This window comes from Cervus canadensis, chromosome 4, assembly GCF_019320065.1.
Source record: "Cervus canadensis isolate Bull #8, Minnesota chromosome 4, ASM1932006v1, whole genome shotgun sequence".
NCBI lineage: Eukaryota > Metazoa > Chordata > Mammalia > Artiodactyla > Cervidae > Cervus > Cervus canadensis.
In genome coordinates this window covers 5,141,518-5,169,270 of record NC_057389.1, presented here as the reverse complement: position 1 = coordinate 5,169,270, position 27,753 = coordinate 5,141,518, and the positions used below count along the sequence as shown (strand labels likewise).

The 27,753-nt window shown below is 39.0% G+C and overlaps 1 non-coding gene across 1 annotated transcript; it reads right to left on the bottom strand.

The window, feature by feature from the left end:
* Positions 1-3,068: 3,068 nt before the first annotated feature.
* On the bottom strand, positions 3,069-3,140 carry TRNAC-GCA. Its single transcript has one exon. It is a non-coding gene; the product is annotated as a tRNA-Cys (tRNA).
* Positions 3,141-27,753: the final 24,613 nt, after the last annotated feature.

Below are 27,753 nucleotides of genomic sequence, written 5' to 3'. Positions count from 1 at the left end.
CCTCTACTGAAGATGAAGTGAACAGTGTTTTTCTTTTTTAAGTTAGAAGATACTGAATTACATTGAGCAAATTACAGCACAGAATTATTTATAGTTCCTAAACCTCTATATAAGACTTCAAAATCAAGACCTTTATAATGTGAATCAGGTTTCAATAGCTTTTTTTCTTTCTTTTTTTTTTTGCATGTTTGTGTCATTCCAGCTGGCTGCAGGCTCAACCAGTTAACAAGATGTTCAGTGATTTGCAGTTATAAAGGTTTATCTTCACAAGCGAAAGGGCTTAATTTAGATCCCTCATTGTCTTTAAATTGGAGCTTAAGAAATAGGAGAAAGTCTTTGGATTAAAAGTAAATAAGATTTTGTGGATTTGTAGTGTGCCATATTCATAGATTTAATATATATTATCATAAGACAGAAGTGGAATTTCTCTAGTTTGAAATGTTCCCTATTAATCCTTCAAAAGAGAACACTTCCAGTCAGTAGATTAAAACAGTTCAGGATAATTCTTGGAATCACATCTTAAGTGATTCCAACTCATTACGATCAGAAGTGATTATTGATCAGATAGTTAGGAAAGGGCTTTCAGAATAAATCTTTTCAGTGATTTGATAAATAAAAAGAAAAAAAAATGTTGACTGATGAAAATCAAAATTGCTTCATGTGTAATTTCTGAAAGCTAAAAGACAAAAGCAGCTAAGCCCTCTCACAGAAAATCTTCCTTCTCAATCAGGAGCCTTGAAGAAAGAGTTACAGTCTGCAACTGGGTGCTCCAGGAGAGTTGTTTCTGTAGCAGACTCCACACATCTTGCAGTGGATTCACACTGCCTTGGCAAGCAAGCGGATCAGCTTTGATGGTGCTGCCAATAAAGCCACAGTCCTTTGTTGCTGCGCAAACACATTTCTCTCTCTCTTTATATGGCCTCCAGCAAACTACACATGTTACTTTTGTTTGGGTAATTTACTGTCTTGGAAAAGGAAGTATGAAACTACTTTTCAGAGAAAACCATTGAAACTCTTTGGCTGGCAGCATCAGAGTCACTAGCTTCAAAAATATCACCACAAAAAAAAAAAAAAAATATCACCACAAAGCTTTCTATGATCAAATGGAAATACTGAGAGTGGGGGGAAGCCCTTCTTACATCCAACCAGCAAAATTCCTGCAAACCTTCGTTCATAAACTTGATTTTTACAAGCCATCTGTTTTCCAAATAGACCATATTTCTTGGCCTTAACCATCCTTCTTTTTGCTCCTTCCAACCATGGTCCCCATTATTTATATACAACATTAATAAAGATCTCTGAAATGAAATCATCAACACATCACATAGCTTCTTTAAATTACTCTTGTCTGTTAAAGAAGCTTTTATAAAAATTTAAATTTAGATATTTACCCTCAGTTTCTTTGACATTTCTTTATACTCAGCCCAACTATTGCTTTAGTAAATACCCCAGTTTGCTTGTTTCATAGTTTTTTTGTTTCTTTCGGTATAAACATTTTCTTCATATTTTAGAATACTTTTTTACCTCATGATAACCTGCTATCCACATAATCTTGAAATGAGAGAGCAAATTAGCAATTTACAGGGTACATAAAAATATTTTCCCATTGTTTCAATCAAGGAATAGTTGTGATATTCTTATTTATAACATGAGTTTAATTAAATTTTAATTAAATATGCAGTGATTTTTAAGTTATCCTTTTAAAAAATATAATGTTAGATTGACCTAAATGATTATAGAAAGAAATTTCAACTTTCTGATTCTAGTATTGATGGGAACTAAAAAACACAAACTTTAAAATTATTTGTTTTTGGAGGTTCAATATACCCAATCATTAGAGAAATACAAATCAAATCCACAATGAGAGATCACTTAATACCCATTAAGTTGGCTATTATCAAAAGACCAAAATAACCAACTTTGGCATGATGTTAAGAAATTTAAATCCTTGTGCATTGTTGGTGGATATGTAAAATGATACAGCCTCTGTGGAAAACAATATGGCAGTTCTTTGGGAAATTAAACATAGAGTTACCATATGATCCAGCAATTCCACTTTTAGGTATATACATAAAGTTAATGAAAGCAGGGACCCAAACAGCTGTTTGTGCCAGTGTCATAGCAGTATTATTCACAATAACCCAAAGCTGGAAACAGCTCTTTGCCTATCAATATATAAATATATTGAAAAGGTGCCATATGTGTATGCAATGGAATATTATTCAGCCTTAAAAAGTGATGAAATTCTGACATATGCTACAATGTGAATGAAACTTGAAGAGATTATTTTAAATTAAACAAGCTAGAACAGAAGAACCAACATTATATAATTCCACTTAAATGAGGTACCTAGAGTAGTCAGATTCTTAGAAACAGAAAGTAGAATTGTGGTTACCAGGCTTCCCTTATGTGTCCGCTAATAAAGAATCCACCTGCAATGCAGGAGACCTGGGTTTGATTCCTGAGTTGGGAAGATCCCCTGGAGAAGGGAAAGGCTACCCACTCCAATATTCTGGCCTGGAGAATTCCATGGACTGTATAGTCCATGGGGTCTCAAAGAGTTTGACATGACTGAGCAACTTAAAAAAAGGGGGGGAGGCTGGTTGGCTGGGGAAATTGAGCAATGGAAAATTGTCTAATGGATACAGAGTTTCAGCTTGGGAAGAACAAGTTCTGGAGAGGAATTGTAGTGATGATCACACAGTAATGTGAATGTACCTAAGGCCCCCGAGCTGTATTGTTATGTATACTTTAACAGTAAAAATGATTTTCTTTTCAAAAACAGTGTTTCTTAACAGCAATTAAGTTAAATAAAATAGTTCACTTTATTTTGAAATTATTTCATCCATCTAACCCAGAAAGTTAATTATCCTCATTACCTACAATGTTGAAATTCTAAATCTCCATATTGGGCTTAAAAGCCTCAAAAGATATTTGGTGGTTTCATCACTAACTTGTGTCCAACTTTTTGCAACCCCATGGACTGTAGCCCACTAGGCTCCTCTGTCCATGGGATTTTCCAGGCAAGAATACTAGAGTGGTTTGCCATTTCCTTCTCCAGGGGAATCTTCCCAACCCAGGGATTGAACCTGGGTCTCCTGCATTGCAGGCAGATTCTTTACCAACTGAGCCACCAGGGAAGCCCCAATAAATACAAGCTTTTGCACAGCAAAGGAAACTAAAAGTAAGGTGAAAAGACAGCCCTCAGATTGGGAGAAAATAATAGCAAATGAAGCAACAGACAAAGGATTAATCTCAAAAATATACAAGCAACTCCTGCAGCTCAATTCCAGAAAAATAAATGAACCAATCAAAAAATGGGCCAAAGAACTAAACAGACATTTCTCCAAAGAAGACATACAGATGGCTAACAAACATATGAAAAGATGCTCAACATCACTCATTATCAGAGAAATGCAAATCAAAACCACAGTGAGGTACCATTACACGCCAGTCAGGATGGCTGCTATCCAAAAGTCTACAAGCAATAAATGCTGGAGAGGGTGTGGAGAAAAGGGAACCCTCTTACACTGTTGGTGGGAATGCAAACTAGTACAGCCACTATGGAGAACAGTGTGGAGATTCCTTAAAAAACTGGAAATAGAACTGCCATATGACCCAGCAATCCCACTTCTGGGCATACACACCGAGGAAACCAGATCTGAAAGAGACACGTGCACCCCAATGTTCATCGCAGCACTGTTTATAATAGCCAGGACATGGAAGCAACCTAGATGCCCATCAGCAGATGAATGGATAAGGAAGCTGTGGTACATATACACCATGGAATATTACTCAGCCATTAAAAAGAAATCATTTGAATCAGTTCTAATGAGATGGATGAAACTGGAGCCCATTATACAGAGTGAAGTAAGCCAGAAAGATAAAGACCAATACAGTATACTAACAAATATATATGGAATTTAGAAAGATGGTAATGATAACCCTATATGCAAAACAGAAAAAGAGACACAGATGGACAGAACAGACTTTTAGACTCGGTGGGAGAAGGCGAGGATGGGATGTTCTGAGAGAATAGCATTGAAACAAGTATACTATCAAGGGTGAAACAGATCACCAGCCCAGGTTGGATGCATGAGACAAGTGCTCAGGGCTGGTGCACTGGGAAGACCCGGAGGGAAGGGGTGGGGAGGGAGGTGGGAGGGGGGATTGGGATGGGGAACACATGTAAATCCATGGCTGATTCATGTCAATGTATGACAAAAACCACTACAATATTGTAAAGTAATTAGCCTCCAACTAATAAAAATAAATGAAAAAAATAAATAAATAAACTTTGGGCTTCCCCAGATGGCAAGTGGTAAAGAATCCACCTGCCAATGCAGAAAACACAAGATGTGGGTTTGATCCCTGGGAAGATCCCCTGGAGTAGGAAATGGCCACCTGCTCCAGTGTTCTTGCCTGGAAAATTCCATGGACAGAGGGGCCTGGCTGGCTATAACACATGGAGTCACCAAGAGATGGACAGGGCTGAGCAACTGAACACACACACATACAATTATGATCTCTACTCTGAGCCTGTGTAAAGGAAACCATATTTAAAAGTCCTTAATGAGTTAGATATTCCAAATTCAGGAAACCTGATACCAGAACACCTTTAGCATTTAGTGGAATTATACCCATCAAGGACAGATAAATAATATGCTCATTTTCATGTCTTAAAAAAAGTCTTGGGAATATCATTGTTGATGCTCTTAGAATCACTTGTACGAGTTCAGATGAGAACTAAACTTCTGTTATTCAATGAAGTAAACACCCACCAAATTGTATATTTTTTAAGAAACTTCTCATGAATGTTGTCTGAAATTCATTTGTGGGGTTAATATGGATCACATAACTCAGACACTAAAGCATTATACGTTTATTTACTTCTCTTAGCCACTTTTGGTTCTTCTTTCTTTTCCTTTTATGTCCATTGTTTGTTTTTGTTTTGCTTTAGTTGGGGAAGAAGTTAGGAAACCATGATGTTAAGTTAGTTTTAAAAGGATTTTATAATAATAAAATTCTGCCACTTCAAACCATGTTTAAAATGTGTTTAGATGTTCAGGAGTTTTTAGCTATTTATAATGAATTGATAGTCCAGCCACAAAAATAAACAGTATCTAAGTTATTTTAAAATGACAGAATGTTCTGGGGCATGTTTTTGGTTGTTGGTAGCTATAAGTTGTTGTTATTATTGGAAAGAGATTCATTTTTACTACCATTAAATATTCCTTACATTTACTGTGTAAGAAAATAAAAGGGAAAATGTTGCTTTTCTTCACTTCATCTGGTTAGAATGCAAGTAACTATAAAACCGAACATTTGTATTGTGTACATTCTTTCCAGAGAAAAGTACAATTCAAAGTCAGTTGCTAATAATGGAAGGAAGGAACCAGCCATGTGGACACCATTTTGATGCTTGAAAAGCTGAAAGCAGTGTAGACTTCTAGAGGAGTACACACACATGCACACACACACCCTTCTTTATTACCCTCTCTTCAAGCACTGCATTCATATTAAGAAAACCATTCCTGACTCTGACGGTGTTATAAAGTTCCAGTGAATCTAGAAAGCAATTTTTTCCAGTATTTTGTTTTCATATATGCATGAATGTTCATGTAAATGCTTGAACAGAAAAAATTCCAGTTTTACAGGTTCACATAAACTAAATTTCCAGATCACTTTATATTTGTCTGAATAATAATTTGAAACATTTATTCTTTTTTTCACTGTGTAATAGCTATGTGAATTTAGGTTTTCTGATAATGAGGAACAAGAGTGCTGCAAATTAGATATTGACATGATATTTTCAAAGGCTGTCTCTTCTACAGTTTAGCCTGTAGGCACAATGTCATCAGAGCCATTGCAGGCAGACGTCTGTCTATCTCACTTGTAACCTTGAAAATTGGTCCTGTTTCTTGGACTTGTGAAATGCTCTATCCAGCTTTCCTCACAGCTTGTTTTGGGGGAACCCCTCCCAAGGATATTACTGCTTCAAACGTGTTGCTCTCCTAGTCACTTCAGGTCATCCCATTAGCCATTACTTCAACTAGTTTGGGCTTTCTCTAGTATAGATTTTTCCAGGCTTTTGTTCAGGTTGGGGTCAGGGGGAAAATCAATTGTTTTGAAGGTCTCTTCTGCAGGCAAGCATGGTCCTCAGACGATAAAAGCGTCTGCCTGCAATGCGGGAGACCTGGGTTTGATCCCTGGGTCAGGAAGAGTCCCTGGAGAAGGCAACACCACCCACTCCGGTACTCTTGCCTGGAGAATCCCATGGACGGAGGAGCCTGGTGGGCTACAGTCCATGGGGCCGCAAAGGTCGGACACGACTGAGGGACTTCACTTTCTTTTCTTTCTCTGTGGTCCTCAGCTGAGTTGATTTTCCTGCCAGTTTACTCACTGTGTTTCCTGTTGCTGCCACTCCTACTGGATATCCAGGCTTTCTGTGGATTCATTACCTTTTATTTTTTTTATGTCTTCTACCATTTTAGCAGGATTTAAGGAAAGAAGAGAGAAGGCATCAAGACATATTAAATAAGAGTATATCCCCCACTTCATGGAAAATAGATGGGGAGACAGTGGAAACAGTGTCAGACTTTAATTTTTTAGGCTCTGAAATCACTGCAGATGGTGACTGCAGCCATGAAATTAAAAGACGCTTACTCCTTGGAAGGAAAGTTATGACCAACCTAGATAACATATTTAAAAGCAGAGACATTACTTTGCCAACAAAGGCCCATCTGGTCAAGGCTATGGTTTTTCCAGTGGTCATGTATGGATGTGAGAGTTAGACTATAAAGAAAGCTGAGCACTGAAGAACTGATGCTTTTGAACTGTGGTGTTGGAGACGACTCTTGAGAGTCCCTTGGACTACAAGGAGAGCCAACCAGTCCATCCTGAAGGAGATCAGTCCTGGGTGTTCATTGGAAGGACTGATGCTGAAGCTGAAACTCCAGTACTTTGGCCACCTCATGGGAAGCGTTGACTCATTGGAAAAGACCCTGATGCTGGGAGGGATTGGGGGCAGGAGGAGAAGGGGACGACAGAGGATGAGATGGCTGGATGGCATCACTGACTCGATGGGCATGAGTTTGGGTAAACTCCAGGAGTTTGTGATGGACAGGGAGGCCTGGCGTGCTGCAGTTAATGGGGTCGCAAAGAGTCGGACACGACTGAGCGACTGAACTGAACTGAACTGATCAGTCGGGATTCAAGCAAGAAAGAGAGGGTATAATCAACAGGCTAGTTAAGGAAGGTTATTGACGAAGGTAAACAGGCACCATGAGATATGATGAAACATTCCAGGGCTAGCAAAATAAGGAGCTGTCACCTTCTAGACCTAAAGAGGTGAATGAGAGCATCATGGACCATGAAAGTCATTATGGCTCCTTTAGCAGAGGAACCCACCCAACCAGCAATATTCCAACAGGGAGGAAGCTGAGGAGCAAACACCCTGACACCACTTTCCTTAGTCTTTTCAGTCTCCAGTGTGTGACTCTGCTTAGGCATAGCTGCCTGAAAGCCTCAGGGCGTGGGAGTCAGGTTGTGTCAATGGCAGAAGTCAGCCTCCTGGGGTCCAGAGGAGACAGAACAGGGTGGAGGAGGTAGAGAGTGGCTCTTGGAGGACAAATACGAATCGTCCAGTCTTTGGAGCATGTCTCTTAACCTCCAAATCCATTCTTAATCATAAATTTATTAATGAGTATGTTTGTACGTGTGTGCTATGTGTGTGTAAACATGGAACAATTGAGATAGAGGCACAGAACAAAACTTGTACATAATAATGAATGTGGATAAAGCCCTTGGTGTGTACCAGGTACTATCTGAAACACTATCAATGTATCAAATCATTTACTCCTCATAGTAATTCCATGAGGTAGGTGCTGTTATAATTCCCATTCTCCAGATAAGGAAACCGAAGTACAAAGAGTGTAAGAAACTTGCTCGGTCAAACAGTTAGTAAGTGGAAAACCTAGGACTTGGCACAGATTGGGACCAATCAGTAGAGCCAGATAGTTGTGTATGTATCTGGCATGTGCATTTCATCTGAGACAGTGGCATATACCTTTTCTGTTTTGTAATTATAAACTCAAATGTTGATTGCAAATACTCATGCCTCCTGCCCTGTTTCACTCACCTTACTTACCTGTCCTCTGAAGGAATGTGCATTTGGAACTAGAAAACTGCCAGATCTATCCGAAAGAGTGGACTGAATAAATGTTATAAGTATTGTTTCTCCATTGCTAAGTCTTTTGCTAAATATTAATTGGCAGATGTTATAGAGTCTCCTCCCTCAGCAAGTACCTCAAGTTGCGACTATTCTTTGTTGCCAATTTTGAAGATATGTCTCTTAAAAGATAGCTTCTCATACTCTAGAGTCCTGAAATCAAGTCTCTTACTTTTTCGATCAATTCAAGGGTAACGCAAAACAACTTACCAGTTGAGTCTTCTTAGACACTTTTGGCCATACCAAGAAGCTCCTTCTTTTGAAGGAGCCAGCTGTATTGCAGGCGTATTTTCTGTGCAGAAGAAGCAGAATCTATAAACTAGTCCCACAATGGAAAAAAAATGAGGTTCTCTTCATATGTTTCTAAAAGCTATAGAGGAATTGCTCTTTTAACATGCAGTTTATAGCTCTGAGTTTAGCCAAAAGGAAAAGAATTAGAAAATGTTTTAACCAAATTGCCTCTCCTATCAATTCCTGAAGGGTCTGCAAAGCAATGTATTATTTTCAATTTTATATTAGGAGTACAGATAGCTTTATATTCCCATGATATAGTTAAGCCAATGAAATAAAATACTGTCCTGTTGTTCAATCCAGTTTGGTCCCATTCCTTCCCTTAATTTTGTGTGGTATGTTTTGTTTAGCCTTTAATACGGACTCTGGGGAGCTAAGCAGTGGGTGGTGCTTAGTTTTATTCTGTGTGCAGTATTATTGAGCATTATTAAAAATGTTTTATTATCTTCACATGGAGTAGTAAAAAATCCTTTAAAATTAAATAAACCACGAGGTAGAATTGAACATAACAAATTGAATTTTTGTGGGAAGTTCCCACTGAAAAATCACTAATGTCGGGGTTGTCATCTGTCTCAGCCATGATGCAAAGCAACAGGCTGGTTCTGTGGTAAAGAAACTGAGATAATTGCTGAGGAAGGTAAGACAGTGATATTAGAATCATGTATCTTGATGATTAATACTACAAAACTCTGTGCCTAATACTCTCGTTTTCCCCCCGTGAAAACTGAGAAACTGCTAGATGTATTCTTAAACTTACCAAAAAGTAAACTCTTACCAGCATACAATCAACATTTTAAATATTCATCTGTTCTAGTTTAAACTGTGTATTCTCTCCCACTATAGCCTATCATTACAGATACTTATGGAAAGCCATTGACAACATAGGCATAAGAAAACTATCTCCTACAGGGCTCCTACAAATGCCCGACACAGGAAATCAGTTTCTGCATTCACAAGGGAGGAGAGCAGAGAATTCCCAACAGGGAAACTTCCCAAGTGGGAAGGATGAGGTAAAGCCATACTTCTCAACAGCCGTGTAAATATTAAAAGGCTAAATTTATTTTATAAATAAGCTAAACAACAGCAACCTAATGAGACACAGTCACCTTAAGGTAATCAGGAAATCCGTCTGGATCCCTTTGAAGGGAAATTAAAAACAGAATTAATTTGGGAGAAAAGTTTTTATGGGATTCACATTGAAAGTTGTAATGATAGCATTTGATTGGAGGAGGAGAACAGAAATAAACGTAGCAAGACTTAAATAGTTCTTATTTTAACGCTGAGGGATATGGTTTTAACCCATGATTCCTTTGTTTGTGCACTCGTCTGTGTAACATTGCACCTCGAGGGTAATTGTAAAGGCACAGATATTGATTTGCTCCCTCTGAAAGAAAGGATGATCTTCTTTCTTGCATTTAGCCAAAAAGAGAAGGGAAATTATTGTAAATGTATTCTATTCTGCTCTAACATTTTTTAATTAAGCTACTTTTCCTTTTATGGCTAAAGTACTTAGATTAATCAAGGCCGAAACAGCTGCAGCAAAGAATCTATGAGTTCTTTATTCTAGCATAGAAAAATAAGCCGCTAAAAATAGGAGACTGTATAACCTATTCTTTTACAAAAAAGCCTTTGATAATTACTCCCAATAGTTAAACATTTCTTTCAACCTTTTACTCTACTAATCTGGATGTCATATTTCTACCTTTAATAATAATTTTGGTTACTCATTTGCAAGTGTATCGCCTCAGATTCAGATAATTCTTCATCCCTATTTGACTTATTACCGTCTGCTTCTTCCGCTAAAGATAGACCATGTTTAATGACAATATTATGTAAAATACCACCCGGCAGGAATTTTTTTGTCTACTTTATGGAGGCAGAGAAATAATGTTTCTCTAGATTTGCCTAGACATTAAAACCTCAATTTTAGGATAATATCCAGAGTTACCTCAATAACCATTCTGGTTTTAAAAAAATGATGCTTTTTATTGTTGTTTTAATGACAGATATTCAGAGTAAAACAAAAAAAAAAAAAAAAAAGGCAGCTAACCTGAAAACAAATAATCTAAAGCCTGTAATTGTTTTAAGAAAAAAATTAGAATTATAGACAGCGTTTTAAAGAATTACTGAAAAGCCAAATTCTCTCAATTTATAAAAAGCCATGCGTTTCTGAAGCAGATTGTCTTAAGATGAATGAATCATGACATGATCCTGGGTACTCAGCTATGACATCTGTTAGGTGGTAAATTGCATCGCACGCCACATGCATAATGAAGGAGGGGACAGTTTTTAGTTCCTGGAGTGTTCCTCATGCGAAGATGTACAAACAGAGGCAGCAAAACTCAGGCCAGCTGGAAGAGCTGCGCTGCCGGAGACCGCCTGTGACTTGCTGGTAGTGCTCCGTGTCTCTTAAAAAATTCATAACCTGCTGAGGTCTCCAGGGAAATGTATTTATAAGCTGCTCAGTTATTCCAAATGATGGCAAACCGAATGTATTTTATGAGACTTCTGCTGTTACCTTGAAGAATCAGTGTCAAAAGTTAGAACACTCATGTGAGAAGTATTACCTTGTAATGGGTTAGATAGTCTTTTTTTATTCTTGACAATGAGGCATGTAGAAAATATTCAGGAGGTTAATACAAAAATAACAAATGCACACCTGAATATAAGAATAAATGAATTCAAAAAAAAAAAGAATAAATGAATTCACACAGACAACTACTTTGAAGATTAAAGACTAGCTTTGTAGTTTCTAGATGAGCCAAGTACTGTGCTTCCTAATTAGTTTAATTAGATAAAAATTGAGGAAGCTCATGTTGGGTCCGTAATAACCCATCTTATCTCACTATTTAACAGGATAAACATAATTTTTAAATTTTCTAAAGGAGTGTGTAAAATGCCTTGCTTATAATATACATGTGTTGAAATACGGGTATTTGTGTCCTACATATGTGCATATAATGCACATGCACATTTACAGTTAAGTTATTGATGGATCTCTATTCTTTCTCATGATCCAAGTCTGACACAGTCTATGAAAAAATGCTAAGTCCCTGATACTGGAGCTGGGTGAAGAGAAATCCTGTCTTTGGAATGCCCATCAAATTCTCCTCTGCATTGCCCTCAAGGGGAACTTGGCTGTCAGTCACACTGGTATTCATGTTCCAGAGCTTTAATTCTGCTCAGTGGTCATAAGAGAGAACAAATTTAAAGACTTTAGTGTGTTCTGGTCATTCAAAAAATTTAAAAACTGTGGAAATTACTTAGTGGGGATTTTGAGTATTAATTTTTAACTTCTTATTCCGAGCCTCGGTTTTCTTTCTCTCTTCCCTTTGCTGGGACACAGTACTTAAAAGCACACGGTCTGCAAACCCTGGTGATAGATTTCTGTGGAAATTCAAAGTGCTAAGCAAGATTTACACTCTTGGAAACTTTCAAATGAGCACACTTATAGAGGCTCATGCCGGGGTGTGGGGAGTCACTCACGGCCTGTTGCTAAAGTTGGCAATTAGCACAATACAGATACAACACAGAATTTATCTTTCAAACAGGATAAAAGGGAGTGCTTTGGAGATCGGGAGACTCTGAGGTCTTTTAGGAGGCAGAATTAGAGACGGAGAAACTGGCTGCTGCTTGCAGGTATGTAATTCTTCAAGTAAGGTTTGGATTCTTACCATACAAAATTTAAGAAAAAGCCTCAGAATCCAGAGGTAAAAATTTATTCATTTCTCTAAAATAAAAAAAAAAAAAAGAAGAAGAAGAAGTATCAGGATGAATTTTTACAGTGCAGAACAAAAATACTTTTCATTTCATGAAATTAGTTTTTAACCATAAAATTGTACACTCTGACTAAAAAGCATTTCATATACATATAAAGAATACGTTTAGAAAGTTAACCACCTGAAGATCCTCTAGGCAAACAAAACCACTATCAATATTTTGATGTATTTCCTTTATTTTTTTAATCTATCAATGAATGTTTCACCCTAAAGGTCTAATCATAATGTTTATTGAATTTTGTGTATTTTTTTCATTTATTATATGCTAATCACATCCTTAATATTTTTCCTCTTAGTTCAGTTTAATTCATTCGTTCACTAGTGTCCGACTCTTTGCAACCCCATGAACTGCAACACACCAGGCCTCCCTGTCCATCACCAACTCCCGGAGTTTACTCAAACCCGTGTCCATCGAGTTGGTGATGCCATCCAGCCATCTCATCCTCTGTTGCCCCCTTCTCCTCCTGCCCCCAATCTCTCCCAGCATCAGGGTCTTTTCCAATGAGTCAACTCTTCGCATCAGGTGGCCGAAGTGTTGGAGTTTCAGCTTCAGCATTAGCCCTTCTAATGAACACGCCGGACTGATTTCCTTTAGGATGGACTGGTTGGATCTCCTTGCAGTCGAAGGGACTCTCAAGAGTCTTCTCCAACACCATGGTTCAAAAGCATCAATTCTTCAGCGCTCAGCTTTCTTTATAGTCTAACTCTCACATCTGTACATGACCACTGGAAAAACCATAGCCTTGACTAGATGGACCTTTGGTGGCAAAGTAATGTCTCTGCTTTTTAATATGCTGTCTAGGTTGCTCATAACTTTCCTTCCAAGGAGTAAGCGTCTTTTAATTTCATGGCTGCAATCACCATCTGCAGTGATTTTGGAGCCCAAAAAGTTCCTCTTAGGTAGTGTTAAATTCTGCATAATAATCCATCACAATGTATATTCATAGGTATCTGTTTCCTTATCATTGAATGTGAGATAGAATAAAATTCTTTCATAAGTACTGCTGATGTTAATAATTTTAATGATTGAATTTTATTTTACATATATGTTATTTTGTCAGGAGAGAGAAAATAATCTGTATGTCGATCAAAAGATAACGTCTATAAATGTGGTCTCTAGTACCATATTGCTTTCTAAAATCAAGACTAACAGTTTATTAAAATATCCAGTTTATTCACTCTTGTCAGCCACATGGTTTTCTCAGTACCTTTTCAGTATCTTGTGATTCATAGGTTAAATGTAGCATGTTGTTTTAGTTTGTGTTTATTTGGTTCCTAGTGAAATTGAGCATTATCATTCCAGTTCTGTACTAATGGTTCCTATTTCTCTTTAACATAGCTGTTTATGTGTTGGCCCATTTCCTTAAATTTTAATATTGGTTTGTTTAAAGCATCATTTTTATATAACAACATATTTGATTTGATATTGTATCAATTTAACCCTTATTTTTAATATTTTTCTTTTCTCTATATATTTTTCTTAAATGCTGAATATTTTTGGTTATTTTATGCAAACATATTCATTTTTACTAAAATGAATCAGTCTTTTTCTACTTTACTAAAATTTATTGGGTTTTTTTTCCCTGCCTTTTCTACTTTTCAGAGGCCTTGTAAGTTCTTTCCTCTTAAGATTATAGCTAAATATTCATTCTTAGATTGGTTGTTTTTGTTGCTGCTACGGCTCTGCTGGTAGATATTCAGCCTTTTGGTGACCTTTAATACTTAGCACCTCTGTTCCTTTGAAGTTGCTTTAGGTGATAAAGCATGACTGTATAAATTAACTTTTGTCCAGATAGCTAATCAGTTATCCCCAGTACATCCTGCTATTAAACACTGCTTATTTGGGAGGTTGGCTTAAATTTATCAGAGTAAAATTTTTTATAGTGAACAAGTTACTGCCTCCAAAGTAAAATGCTTTGGACCTTTAGGGAACCAGAAGAACCACTTGCATCATAATCACACAAGTATTGCAGGGTCTTGTGGCTACAGAAGAACTCCCCTTCCTCCTAGCATCAGTCAAAGCTTCATTCTCTATGACCTGCGTCCGTCACTCTTTTGACTTTACACAAATGAATCACTTGACGCAATAGTCACTCAACTGATGAACAGCCTTTAAAGAAACCGGTAAAGCCGTCTCTATTCGTGAGACGGCTACCTTGCTGTAGACTATTAGTTACATGCTACCTTGCATGTGAAAGCATTTGACAATGTCTATCAAACTGTAAAATGTGTATATTTTTATCCAGAAATTAATCTATTGGGATACATCCTTCAGATAGACACCTCTCTGTGTGCACTGCTGTAGAGACAACGATGTCCCCTGGAACACTGTTAGCAATGGCAATAATCTAAATAGAAACAAACAATGTCAGTTAGTGAGGAACTATTGAATTTTGCAAGTATATAGCACTGTGCAGCTACTAGAGGAGAATGAGGTGTCCCAGGGTATGAGGACAGTGAAAGGTCTCCAAGGAGTGTTTCTAAGTTGAGAATATAAACAGCCAAAGATTGAGAGTACTCCCTTTTATGTACATTGTGACATATGTGTTCATGTGTGTCTCTGTCTATATATCAGTTCAGTTCAGTTCAGTTCAGTCGCTCAGTCGTGTCTGACTCTTTGCGACCCCATGGACTGCAGCACGCCAGGTCTCCCTTTCCATCACCAGCTCCTGGGGTTTACTCAAACTCATGTCCATCAAGTCAGTGATGCCATCCAGCCATCTCATCCTCTGTCTCCCCCTTCTCCTCCTGACCCCAATCCCTCCCAGCATCAGGGTCTTTTCCAATGAATCAACTCTTCGCATGAGGTGTCCAAAGTACTGGAGTCTGAGCTTCAGCATCAATCCTTCCAATGAACATTCAGAAGTGATTTCCTTTAGGATGGACTAGTTGGATCTCCTTGAAGTCCAAGGGACTCTCAAGAGTCTTCTCCAACACCACAGTTCAAAAGCATCAATTCTTTGGCGTTCAGCCTTCTTTATAGTCCAACTCTCACATCCATACATGACTAGTGGAAAAACCATAGCCTTGACTAGATGGACCTTTGTTGACAAAGTAATGTCTCTGCTTTTAAATAAGCTGCCTATGTTAGTCATAACTTTCCTTCCAAGGAGCAAGCGTCTTTTAATTTCATGGCTGCAGTAACCATCTGCTGTGACTTTGGAGCCCCCCCAAAATAAACATATCCATTTAAGATGATTAAAAATTTTAAATGCCCAACACTGAACTCCAGATTTTTCTTACTACAACCTCCTCCCCATATTTCCCCATTTCACTAAGTAGAAATGTCATTTTCTCAGTTGCTCAGGCAAATACACTGTTTTCATCTTTGACTTTTTCTCGTATCCCATGTCTTACACTATATAGAACTATTATTATTGTACAAAGGCATGAATATGATATTTTCCTTCACATGTTGAGATTATTTACAGTATTTTCAATTCCAAAATATTCATGATAGCAATGTAGCATGATTATTAATCACACGTGGAAAGATCTCTGACCAATAAATACAGAGTTTTATGGCTTCCCTGGTGGCTCAGTTGGTAAAGAATCTGCCTGCAATGCAGGAGACGCAGGTTCATTCTCCAGGTTGGGAAGATCCCCTGTAGAAGGAAATGGCAACCCACCCTAGTATTCTTGCCTGGGAAATCCCATGGACAGAGGAGCCTGGTGGGCTGCAGTTCATGGAATTGCAAGAGTTGAATGTGATTTAGTGACAAAACCACCGCCCTAGGTTTATAATTTTCATCCACATCAACTATATTGGTACATAAAGTATAGTTAGTACCAAGTGTAGCTTGACAATTGTTCATACCATGCAAATACAGGGATGATTTTTTTAGAGAGGGGGAATAATCTTTGGGTGGTATGTGAATGTTTTTTAATTTATAATAACAAACCCTTTTTCCTTATCCTCATATACAAAGAAAAAATATTAAAAGAGATAAGAGTTTATCTCCTATTGAGTCTAATTCCCGTAAGGTCTAATATTCATAAGTTTTCTAAATCAGACTCTCTGAAAATAGCATAACTTTTCCAGGATAGAAGCAATGTGTAAAAATAAGTAGGAAGAAATAAAGAAAAATCTGATGAAATGGTTATCAGAACATTCAGGTGGTTGATCAATTTGTCTTAGTCCCAAAGGGACTGAACTGAAAACCAGTCAGAGTGTTCTCTGCTTTCACTCCTCTCTCCACTCTCTATCTCTCTCTCTATCCTCTGTCTCTCTCCTTTCTCTCTCACACACCTATGTACGCCTATTTCCTTCATATTTGAAAGCTAGGAGCCTGTGAACAACTTTGTTAAGAATTTCCTCGCTTTCACATGGAGACTTGCTGAACAGAAATGTATCACTAAAAATTTAAATCCCACCAGTACCCCTGAAAATATGACTCACTTAATTTGGACCATTTAAATCGCAAGGCACAACGTGGTTCCAGGCAAGTAATTACACAGACAGCTGAAGGAGCAAGTTACAGGGAAGGAGGCTAGAAGAAGCATTTCCAGAATTCCCTGACATGAAGCTTCCAAAAATCACCTAGTAGCCAGCTGAGGAACCCAGCAGCTGCACACCTATTAGCTATTTTCATGTAAATTATGAATCCAGCAGGCAAGTCAAAAAACAGTGACAAACCCTTAAGCTCAAATTATAGTCACTAATCAAAGGCTTGTCTTCACCTGTGCTCAGCGGGGACTGTGCTTTATTCTTTTATTGGTCCTTACTTTCAGGCTAACAGAGCACAATTAACCAGGAAGAAGTGTGAATAACCAAAGAAAACCACCAAACAGTAAGTTATTCGGGAAAACGCCATGCCAATGTATTTTATTCTTGGTTCCCTCTATAGCAGATGGTTGTATACCATTTTTATGAAGAAGAAGGCTGTACAGTGTTCGGCTCACCTTGCTTCACACCCCTGCCTTTCCTCATGCCTCTGTTTACCCTCCTTGAATTTTCTTTGCTGGCTTTTGTCCCTCTGAACCAAGTGAGGGTGAAAAAATCCCTCATGGGTCTTCTCTTTCCCTCCTCTCCTTCTTCCTGTGGTGAATATCAGCACTCCACTTGTTGCAGTTTCCATCTCCAGAAATCACGCGCATATCTACGTATCTAAATATGGACTCCTGTAAGAACTGCTCTCAGTTCCACCAAAATATGTTCCAGGTATCTCAAACTTCACATGCTCGATCTCTAACTCACTTTTTAAAGACCCTGTTGTTCACGTGTTTTCCAGTCTCGGTTAGAGCCCTCACATAGTTCTCTAGAGGACTTAAACGGTAAAGAACCTGCGAAATGCAGGAGACCAGGTTTTGATCCCTGGGTGGGGAAGATCCCCTGGAGGAGGGCATGGCAACCCACTCCAGTCTTCTTGCCTGGAGAATCCCGTGGACAGAGGGGCCTGGCGGGCTACAGTCCATGGGGTTGCAAAGAGCCAGACACGACTGAACAACTAACACACACACACACACATAGTCCTCTAGATTCTTCAGAGCTACAATCACAGATCTGCCTTCTATTTATTCTGCCCCTCAAACTAAATTAATCACCAAATACTGTTGCTCTGACTATATCTCCCTTAACCATCAGCTCCCTGCTGTAACCGGCATTGTCTTTCAGCTGGAGTATAAAATCATTATAATTGTCCAAATTCTGCCCACCACACAGGGATTTGAGGGTGAGGAACAATCCAAGTGAGTGGCAGAGGGTTCTTCATGGTGGGTGGCCTTCTAGGAGGGGAAAAGGTCAAAGTCTTTTGGGGAAAAGAATGATCCAAAGGCCTTGAAATTGGGATACGGACAATCTAAAGGCAAAAAGCAGAAACTGAACATTTGAATTTGGGGGCACAGGTATAGAACAAGCCAGGGAGTCCTTTGCAAACGCACTAAACTACCTAGGGGCATCCATGGCCTGCTTTTATCAGTCATTTGGGGAACTCATATGTACAGCGAGCTGACCACAGCCAAGAAAAACACCGGTAAGTAATTTCACTGTGCTCGTTCTCTCTCCTCAAATCCCTTCTTCCTAGTTCTGCTGGCATCAGCTTCTTGAAATCTGACTGCAGCTTTGCCGTTCCTTTCCTTGATGGGTCCCCTATGTATGTAGAATAAAATCCGAACTGCTCCTTCTAGCGTTCAAGTCCTTCTCAAATCAGACTCTGTGGGTCTTTTCACTAATCTCCTGTCACTGTGAATGCCTCCATGATGATGAGACATCCTGGGAAATGTGATAACAGACAAAAGGGTGTTTTCATGTAAATGGTGGGGCAAGGTCTTTCATGCTTTTTCAGTATTTCATCAAAATTAGAAAGCTCTTCCATAAGACAGTGTATGAACACTAAAAGCCTGTCATTTCAGTTACTAGTTCTTAGCTAAAACATGATGGAGAAAGGCCCTAGATAACCCCGTCTTCCAGGCCTTCAGAAAATAGTTATGTCTCCTACTCACCAGTGTGACATTTGTACAAAATGGAATGTGTTGGAATCAAAATCTGGTCTTTAGTCATCGTCTATTTGATGTAAAACATACTCTTCACCCAAGTATTCAAGCTTACTTCTTAATCTCTGTCACTTTAAAAATACCAGATAACATCTTTTTCATCAGTAGCATTCATTTTAACTGTTTTCTTGTCATAGTTCCCCTGAAACGTCTCAAATTTCTTTTATTAAGACCCTCTAGGCCTTGCTGTAATATGTAATAAGGGTATATTTACATCACACTCCCACTGAACAAATCAGTACAACATAAGTATATTATTCCAAAAACTTTCTCAGAGTCTGGCTCCTTGGCTAAAAACCATGTGTATCACAGTTTTTACAAAAACACATACCACTTCCTCAATAGAATAGGGTGGCTCCATCTGTGTGGTTCTATTCAACTATTGTACAGCATGCGAACACATATTTATGAATCATTTGTCCAACAGACCTTATTGGATCCTTAACACCTGCTGTGTAAAACATATCTCCGGGCACATGATGAAAATATTTCAGAACTCATGAGAAGCCAAAACAAAGCAGCTCTTTTTAAGTTTGACATAGCAAAAAAAATAATTGATTTAAAACATATTCCTGAGCTGGACTTGAAAAAAATCAAGGACCACTTTCAAAAGATAATAGTGAATAGACTCGAAGACTCAGAGAGGCAACTATTAATGCCAGGCAGGCCTCAGAGGACCACCAGAGTCTGTCTGCTTCAGAGTAACCATCCTGTTCAAGCTTCCTTTTTCTTCTGTCATCTGCCTTCTATTCGTTTGTAAACCCACGCTTGTCCTTTCAAGGAAGCCCTGCGTTTTTTGCCTTTTGCCTTTGCTCTCCCTTCAGCTCACTGTTTGTTCTAAAAGAATGCAGGCTGTACATAATATCCAAGGGCAGTGTTAATACTAATCATGCTAAAGTCGCAGTTTCACACTGTTTCGGTTACGAGGAGATTGCTGGTCCGAATAGCATCTACACACCCAGCTGTCTCATGACCTGAGTTGTTTCGGTTCGTCCACGTCTCCTGCTCTTCTCACTCTAGCGTTACCCACTCGATGCTGGAATAGCTAATCATTTCACAGACAGCTATCTGACTGATTCATAAGAGAGTACTAAACCACTGGGTGGCTTGCTATTTCCCCCTGCATTTTCCCCTGCATTGATCAAGTAATCCTGAATCACCATGCCACAGCCTTCTCTCTCACCTATCGACTTCGCGCTCATTTTCTCCTCTACAGACTCTATTTCATTTCCTCTTTATCTGACTCAGCCTTGTTTTCACTTTATCATAGGTAGCAAGTCAATTTCCAGTCACGGGGTTATCAGTAAAGATTATCAGGGTGGACATCTGTCTCCTGCACCAAAAAAAATAAAAGAGGGAGAAATCGCTGAATGGCTAGATGTGTAGGGACATATCACACACGTACAATACACTCTCATAATAAACACACACAGACACAAGTACATGTACTACCAGCCAAACAGAAATGTCACCTGTCACTCTGGGCCCCTGCTAGCTATTTCAGTTTGAATACCAGTGGCCTGCAGGTTAAAGGATGAAGAATAAGAAGAAGGAAAAGTAATAAAAAGTTCTTCTGACAACAGAGATTTTACCACTAACAATGGTGTGATCACTAGATACATAGAATAATAAAAGCTTAATTCTGATTACTCTCCACAGAGAAGATACTTGAAACATTTTAAACATCTGGGATGCTGTATTTTTTAAGGAAAACAAACAAACAAACTCTTGTTATTTCAAACTTAAACTAGTTTGATACTGCTGAAAATTCTTTAGAAGAGTTTACAGCAAGTGTATGAAATGGAGACAGGGTAACATGATACCCCAGCTTTAAAAACTGTGTTTGTATATAGTCCAGTCACTTAATATGCCAGCAAATCTGGAAGATTCAGCAGGGGCCACAGGACTGGCAAAGGTCAGTTTTCATTCCAGTCCCAAAGAAAGGTGATGCCAAAGAATGTTCAAACTACCACACAATTGTACTCATTTCACATGCTAACAAAGTAATGCTCAAAATTCTCCAAGTCAGGCTTCAACAGTATGGGAACCATGAACTTTCAGATGTTCAAGCTGGATTTAGAAAAGGCAGAGGAACCAGAAATCAAATTGCCCACATCTGCTGGATCACTGAAAAAGCAAGAGAGTTCCAGAAAAACATCTACTTCTGCTTTATTGACTATGCCAAAGTCTTTGACTATGTGAATCACTACTACAAACTGTGGAAAATTCTTAAATAAATGGGAATACCAGACCACCTGACCTGCCTCCTGTGAAATCTGTATGCTGGTCAATAAGCAACAGTTAGAACTGGACATGGAACAACAGACTGGTAAGGAAAGGAGTACATCAAGGCTGTATATTGTCACCCTGCTTATTTCACTTATATGCAGAGTACGTCATGAGAAAGGTTGAACTGGATGAAGCACAAGCTGGAATCAAGATTGCTGGGAGAAATATCAGTAACCTCAGATATGCAGATGACACCACCTTTATGGCAGAAAGCGAAGAAGAACTAAAAAGCCTCTTTTTGAAAGTGAAAGAGGAGAGTGAAAAAGTTGGCTTAAAACTCAACATTCAGAAAACGAAGATCATGGCATCTGGTCCCATCACTTCATGGCAAATAAATGGGAAAACGGTGGAAACAGTGACAGATTTTACTTTTTGGGGCTCCAAAATCACTGTAGATGGTGACTGCAGTCATGAAATCAAAAGACACTTGCTCCTTGGAAGAAAACTTATGACCAACCTAGACAGCATATTAAAAAGCAGAGACGTTACTTTGCCAACAAAGGTCCATCTAGTCAAACCTGTGGTTTTTCCAGTAGTCATGTATGGATATGAGAGTTGGACTATAAACAAAGCTGAGCACCGAAGAATTGATGCTTTTGAACTGTGGTGTTGGAGAAGGCTCTTGAGAGTCCCTTGGGCTGCAAGGAGATCCAACCAGTCCATCCTAAAGAAAATCAGTCCTGAGTGTTCATTGGAAGGACTGATGCTGAAGCTGAAACTCCAACACTTTAGCCACCTGATGAGAAGAACTGAATCATTGGAAAAGACCCTGATGCTGGGAGGGGTTGGGGGCAGGAGGAGAAGGGGATGACAGGATGAGGTGGCTGGGTGGCATCACCGATGCAATGGTCATGAGTTTGAGTAAGCTCCAGGAGTTGGTGATGGACAGGGAGGCCTGGCGTGCTGCAGTCCATGGGGTCGCAAAGAGTCAGACATGACTGAGGGACTGAACTGAACTGAACTGAACTGAACTGAACTGAACTGAACTGAAGTGAGACAGTTTTGATCATCACAACTTGGCAGTGCTACTGGCCTGCAGTGGGTAGAGGTGGGATGTTGCTACGCATGCTCCCATATACTAGCCAGCCCTTTTCCCTGCAGCAAAATATTATCTGGACCCAGAAATCAGTAGTGCCAAAAATAAGGAACTGCTCTATTGAGGGAATCCTCAAGGCCCAAGGGACTACTGGCACTTCAAAATGAAGTGCCATTTATTGTCACTTCATTTATTTTGTTGGAAAATAAAAGTCCACAGAACTATGTTTATGGTAAGATGAGTTCTGAGCTACCAGTTGTTACTTCAGGCAGAAAGATACTCTAAAATTTTGGTTGGAAGAGATATGAGAGGTTATCCAGTTCAGACATCACTTAACAGAAAGTAAGACCCTGTGGTGCAGCGGGAAGGCATGCCGCACGCTCCCCCGCTGTGGGCACACACCTGGCTGGCAGAGGTGGCACGGGAAAGTCAGATGGACTTCAGTGGCCAGTAGCCCTCAAAGCCCCCGGGAGCCATTGGCAATGGTCAGTGTAATCAGAATAAGCTTAATCTGGACAGCACAGAGCAGGAAGGAATATTTCTGAGGTTAATAGCATGATTAGGGAAAACGGGTGAATGCTACTTTATTCATCAGTTATTGTACAGAATCGAGGTAAACCTTGGAGCTTAAAAGTGATAAACCTAGGGGAAGACAGCCTACACAAATTTTATACCTTTAGTAAAATTTTGACATTCGTTACTCTAGAGAGGAAGTCGATGGATATGAGTTTGAGTAAACTCCGGGAGTTGGTGATGGACAGGGAGGCCTGGCATGCTGCGGTCCATGGGGTTGCAAAGAGTCGGACATGACTGAGCCACTGAGCTGAACTGAGAGAGGAAGTTTAAATTTTAAAAATCAGTAGCTTCCAAAGATTTTCTTTTCTTTTTTTTTTTACAAATTTATGGAAGAGAAATTCAGAGCTGGATTGTGAAGGAAACTGAGCTGTTTGGGAGCTGGAGTGGGCAGAGTTGTGCTGGGTCTTACCTTTTGGGACAAGAAAGAAAAAGGAGTGTTTGGAACATGCCAGGCAGTTCACAGAAACGTTGAAAAGGATGAAGAATCAGGCTACTTTTTTGGAAACAGCTCAAAAATCATGCTTACAAACTGCTTGGATAAGGATTCTAGCCAAACACCAATCAGCCCAGCTGCCACTCTGACCCCAGGAGCCCGGCTTTGTGGTCACTGCATCAGTCACGATGCAGAGGCTGTTTATCATCCACAGCACTTGCCCGTCACAGGCAGCTCCACTCTGCATTGTCTCCACGCAGGGACCCAGGCTGATAGAAGTCAATATCTGGAATTTTACCATTCACTCTGGCAGAGGGAACTAGCTCTAGAGAGTCTCCTGCCAGCTGCTTTAAACACCCGAGCCAGAAGTCAGACTCTCATTTCTGCTCTTAAGACTAGTCACCTATCCTCTACCCAACGACAAGGAAGTCAGCAAGAGTGATCCTACTGTGTGTCCCCAAAGGGGAGCAATAATGACCTCAGCAAGCACGTCTACTACTGCCCTGGTGCCACTGTGTCCCTGGAATCCCACTCAGCCTGCACCGGTAGTCACCATCCATGACAAGGAGCAGGCTCTCAGTCTGTTTTGACCTGTGACGGTACCCCCTGGATCCAGGTCAGACATAAATGAGTCTGTTTAGCAGGGCTCAGTTCAGTTGTCTGTGCTTGTAGTATTTTCAACTCCTATGAACTCGAAGAGTTGCCCCTTCAAAATTCCTAAAGTGGGGAGATTCCTAAACTTAAAAATTCCATAAACAGCTATATGCTGGATGTCTGCAAAGTGTGGTAAATTAGGTCCCCAGGAAGGTGACAAAAGTCACTTTAGTGTTCCTCGTCGCGTGTGACCCTTCAGGCTCCTATGAAGCATTATCCCAGTGGGTCACATCAGTCAGCCCTAGCAGGCTTTCCTGGGCCGCCAGTCAAAGGTGCCCAGCAACGGCCACAAATATGGAGAAATTAAGTGGCATTGGAAGGAATCATTGGCTTTAAGAACACTGAAAAAAATAGAGGAAAAAAGTGCCTAAAGTGACTGTGTCAACTTAACATTGGTTCTCCTAAGAGCAGAGCACACGAGAGAGAGCTTAGAGCAAGATGAGAAAATGGTAAAAGACCAGTTTATATTCGTGGAGGTGATCTCTGCAAGACCCACAGGCAGTCAGCAATTGGCGCCTCGGCACCAGCCAGGAATATTGAAAGCTGCCTGGAAGATGTGCTAAATTGTACTCCTTGAATACCCAGAAGCAGCCATTCCTGTCATCAATCTGTTCCTTTTCTTTCTTGACTCTACTTTTTCCATGGAAAAGACAAAGCAAAACTTAAGAAATGAAAAGCCAAAAATGTAGAAGTCTATTAGAATAACTCAGGCAGCAAATTACATATGGTCAGATACTTCATTTTGCCTAAACTGTGAATGGATTTTGTCTCTGAAGTTTCTGACTGAAAGGAGTTATTCTAATTACAGAACTTACCAACAGTAGCAAGAAGGTTATATTTTATTATATGAAACATTCAAGGGTACATATGGTCTTATAATACTCTTATACCTGACATTTAACTGTAGTTATCCTTTTTATTCAAATATGGAATTAGTAGTCTTTTTAAACCCTGGGTTTCTTCCCACAGATATGCCTTTTGTCTTTTATACGCCAGTATGTGCATTAGAAAAATCCTACACACCTGAAATTCTCTCAATTTACCAAGCTGATAGCATGAAATTAAAAGATGCTTGCTCCTTGGAAGAAAACTTATGACCAACCTAGACAACATATTAAAAAGCAGAGACATTACTTTTCCAACAAAGGTCTGTCTAGTCAAAGCTGTGGTTTTTCTGGTAGTCATGTATGGATGTGAGAGTTGGACTTGAAAGAAAGCTGAGTGCCAAAGAATTGACACTTTGAAACTGTGGTGTTGGAGAAGACTCTTGAGAGTCCCTTGGACTGCAAGGAGGTCCAACCAGTCCATCCTAAAGGAGATCAGTCCTGGGTGTTCATTGGAAGGACTGATGCTGAAGCTGAAACTCCAGTACTTTGGCCACCTGATAGGAAGAGCTGACTCATTGGAAAAAAACCCTGATGCTGGGAGGGATTGAAGGCAGGAGGAGAAGGGGACAACAGAGGATAAGGTGGTTGGATGGCATCACCGACTCAATGGACGTGAGTTTGAGTAAACTCTGGGGGTTGGTGGTGGACAGGGAGGTCTGGCATGCTGCAGTCTATGGGGTCACAAAGAATCAGACACGACTGAGCGACTGAACTGAACTGAACTGACCAAGCTGATAGAAGTTTTGAGAATAACCATTTATTTTAAAGTATTTGTACTTATAAAAGAAGTGATTTAAATTAGAAAAAAAGAATTGCTTCCCATCATGAACACATATTTTCTCTTCATTCTAAGCATATACATGTGTGTGTGTGTGTGTGTGTGTACATAGAACATCCATATTGGGTAAAAAATTATACATGTATACATATTTTTATTTTTGACCCTGTATGGACTTATAGTGATTTATCATTTCATGTGCTGCGTGTACCACCCTGATCCTCCTTCAGGATTGAGGCACTGGTTTTCTCAGATGCTAGAAGTGTTGGCAGGTTGTGGAGCTCAGCTGAGACACCCTCAGGGAAATATCCTCTGTCAGAGAAGGCAGGCTTGCCAAAATCACACCTCTTTTTACACCCACCCACTAAGGAGCATCCACCTTCACTGCAGGAGGATGAAGGCCCAGCCGCATGACTCTAGCGCAGGACCTTTCTGAAGGGCCACCCCAGCCCCAGAGCTCCCTGCAGGGTCTGCTGAGACCTTTCAAGTGACCACACAAGGTTTGCATCATATCTGAACTCTATTTCCCTTCTGGTGTTTACCCTCGTGGCTGCCCTCTATTCCTACATAATTTCAAGATCCTTTCTCTGGGGAGCCTGACCTAAAACTACCTAAGTATTTTTGCATATCATTATAAACTTTCCCTTGGGCAATGTAATGAACTTTGCTTCAGTTTTCTCATCCGTTAAATGAAGAAAAATTTAAATTATCTCACAAAATTATTCTTACAGTGAAAAGTAGTAATACATTTAAAGTTTTTAGAACAGTGCCTGGCATGTAATAATGCTATTCAGTAAAATATTAGCTATTATATTCATTTTGATATCTGCTTAAATATCTTTCAAATGAATGAGACATATTGTACATAATAAATTTTTGAGTTTAGTTTAAACTCTTGTTTTAATATATATTCAGCAACAAGCTAGTTTATACATTATACTTTTTTCATTTGCAATCATTTTCTAAAATACATTTATGAAAGTAAAAGGAATGAGTCAAAACATAAATGCATTTAATAATAAAGTCTCTTTTACAATTACAGAATCAATACATGTCCATTATGGAATTTTCTTAAGTATGAAAAAGTAGAAATGGTTAAAAAAAAAATTGAAATTCTCTAATTTTCCCAATATGAAAATTGTAAAATATTTGGTTGCAGAATATCCTCATATCTTGATTGATCATGATCAATAACAGAAGATATTCTATTAATAATAAACAGTAGGAGGAAAACTTTGCATATTGAATATTCAAGTGTCTGTATTTCTTTTATAAACTTATAGACACTTGAGTTTAAATGTACAAGGACTAGTTCTGTAAATATTCACAAGAAAGACATCACCATGATTGCCTCCAGGGAGAGAATGTGAAAGCTCAGGAGGACTTACTTTTAACTATGTTCTCTATTAAATTATTTTTTGAATGTTATAATATGCTCATAGTAACATTTTTTTCAAACTAAACAATGACTTTAAAATGTTTTATAAATTTAAATTCAGGGAAATATAATCAATAAAAGAGAAAAAAAATTTTTTTTGCTGTATCATATTATAGTTTTATTTTTGATTTGTTGAGGCAACTCCATACTACTTTCCATAATGACCATACCAGTTTACATTAACACTGACAGAATGTGATTTTTTCCTTTGCTCCTCATTCTTTTTTATTATTATTAATTTATTTTTTATTGAAGGGTAATTGCTTTACAGAATTTGCTGTTTTCTATCACACCTCAACATGAATCAGTCATAGGTATACACGTATCCCTTCACTTTTGAAGCTCCCTCCCATCTCCCTCTCCATCCCACCTCTCTAGGTTGATACGGAGTCCCTTTAAACCAAAATTGAAAAAGTAACATGTATCCCGTTGTTCGTTGCAGCACTATTTACAATAGCTAGAACATGGAAGCAACCTAGATGTCCATCAACAGATAAATGGATAAAGAAGTTGTGGTATATATACACAGTGGAATATCACTCAGCCGTAAAAAGGGATGCATTTGAGTCAGTTCTAATGAGATGAATGCATCTAGAACCTATTATACAGAGTGAAGTGAGTCAAAAAGAGAAAGATAAATACTGTATTCTAACACATATATACAGAATCTAGAGAAATGGTACTGAAGAATTTACTAACAGGGTGACAATGGAAAAACAGATATACAGAACAGACTTATGGATTCAGGAGAGGGGAGGAGAGGGTGAGCTGTGTGGAGACCATAACATGGAAACTGACATCACCGTATGTGAAATAGACAGCCAGTGGGGATTCGCTGTGTGGCTCAGAAAAGAGAAAATAGGAAATTTT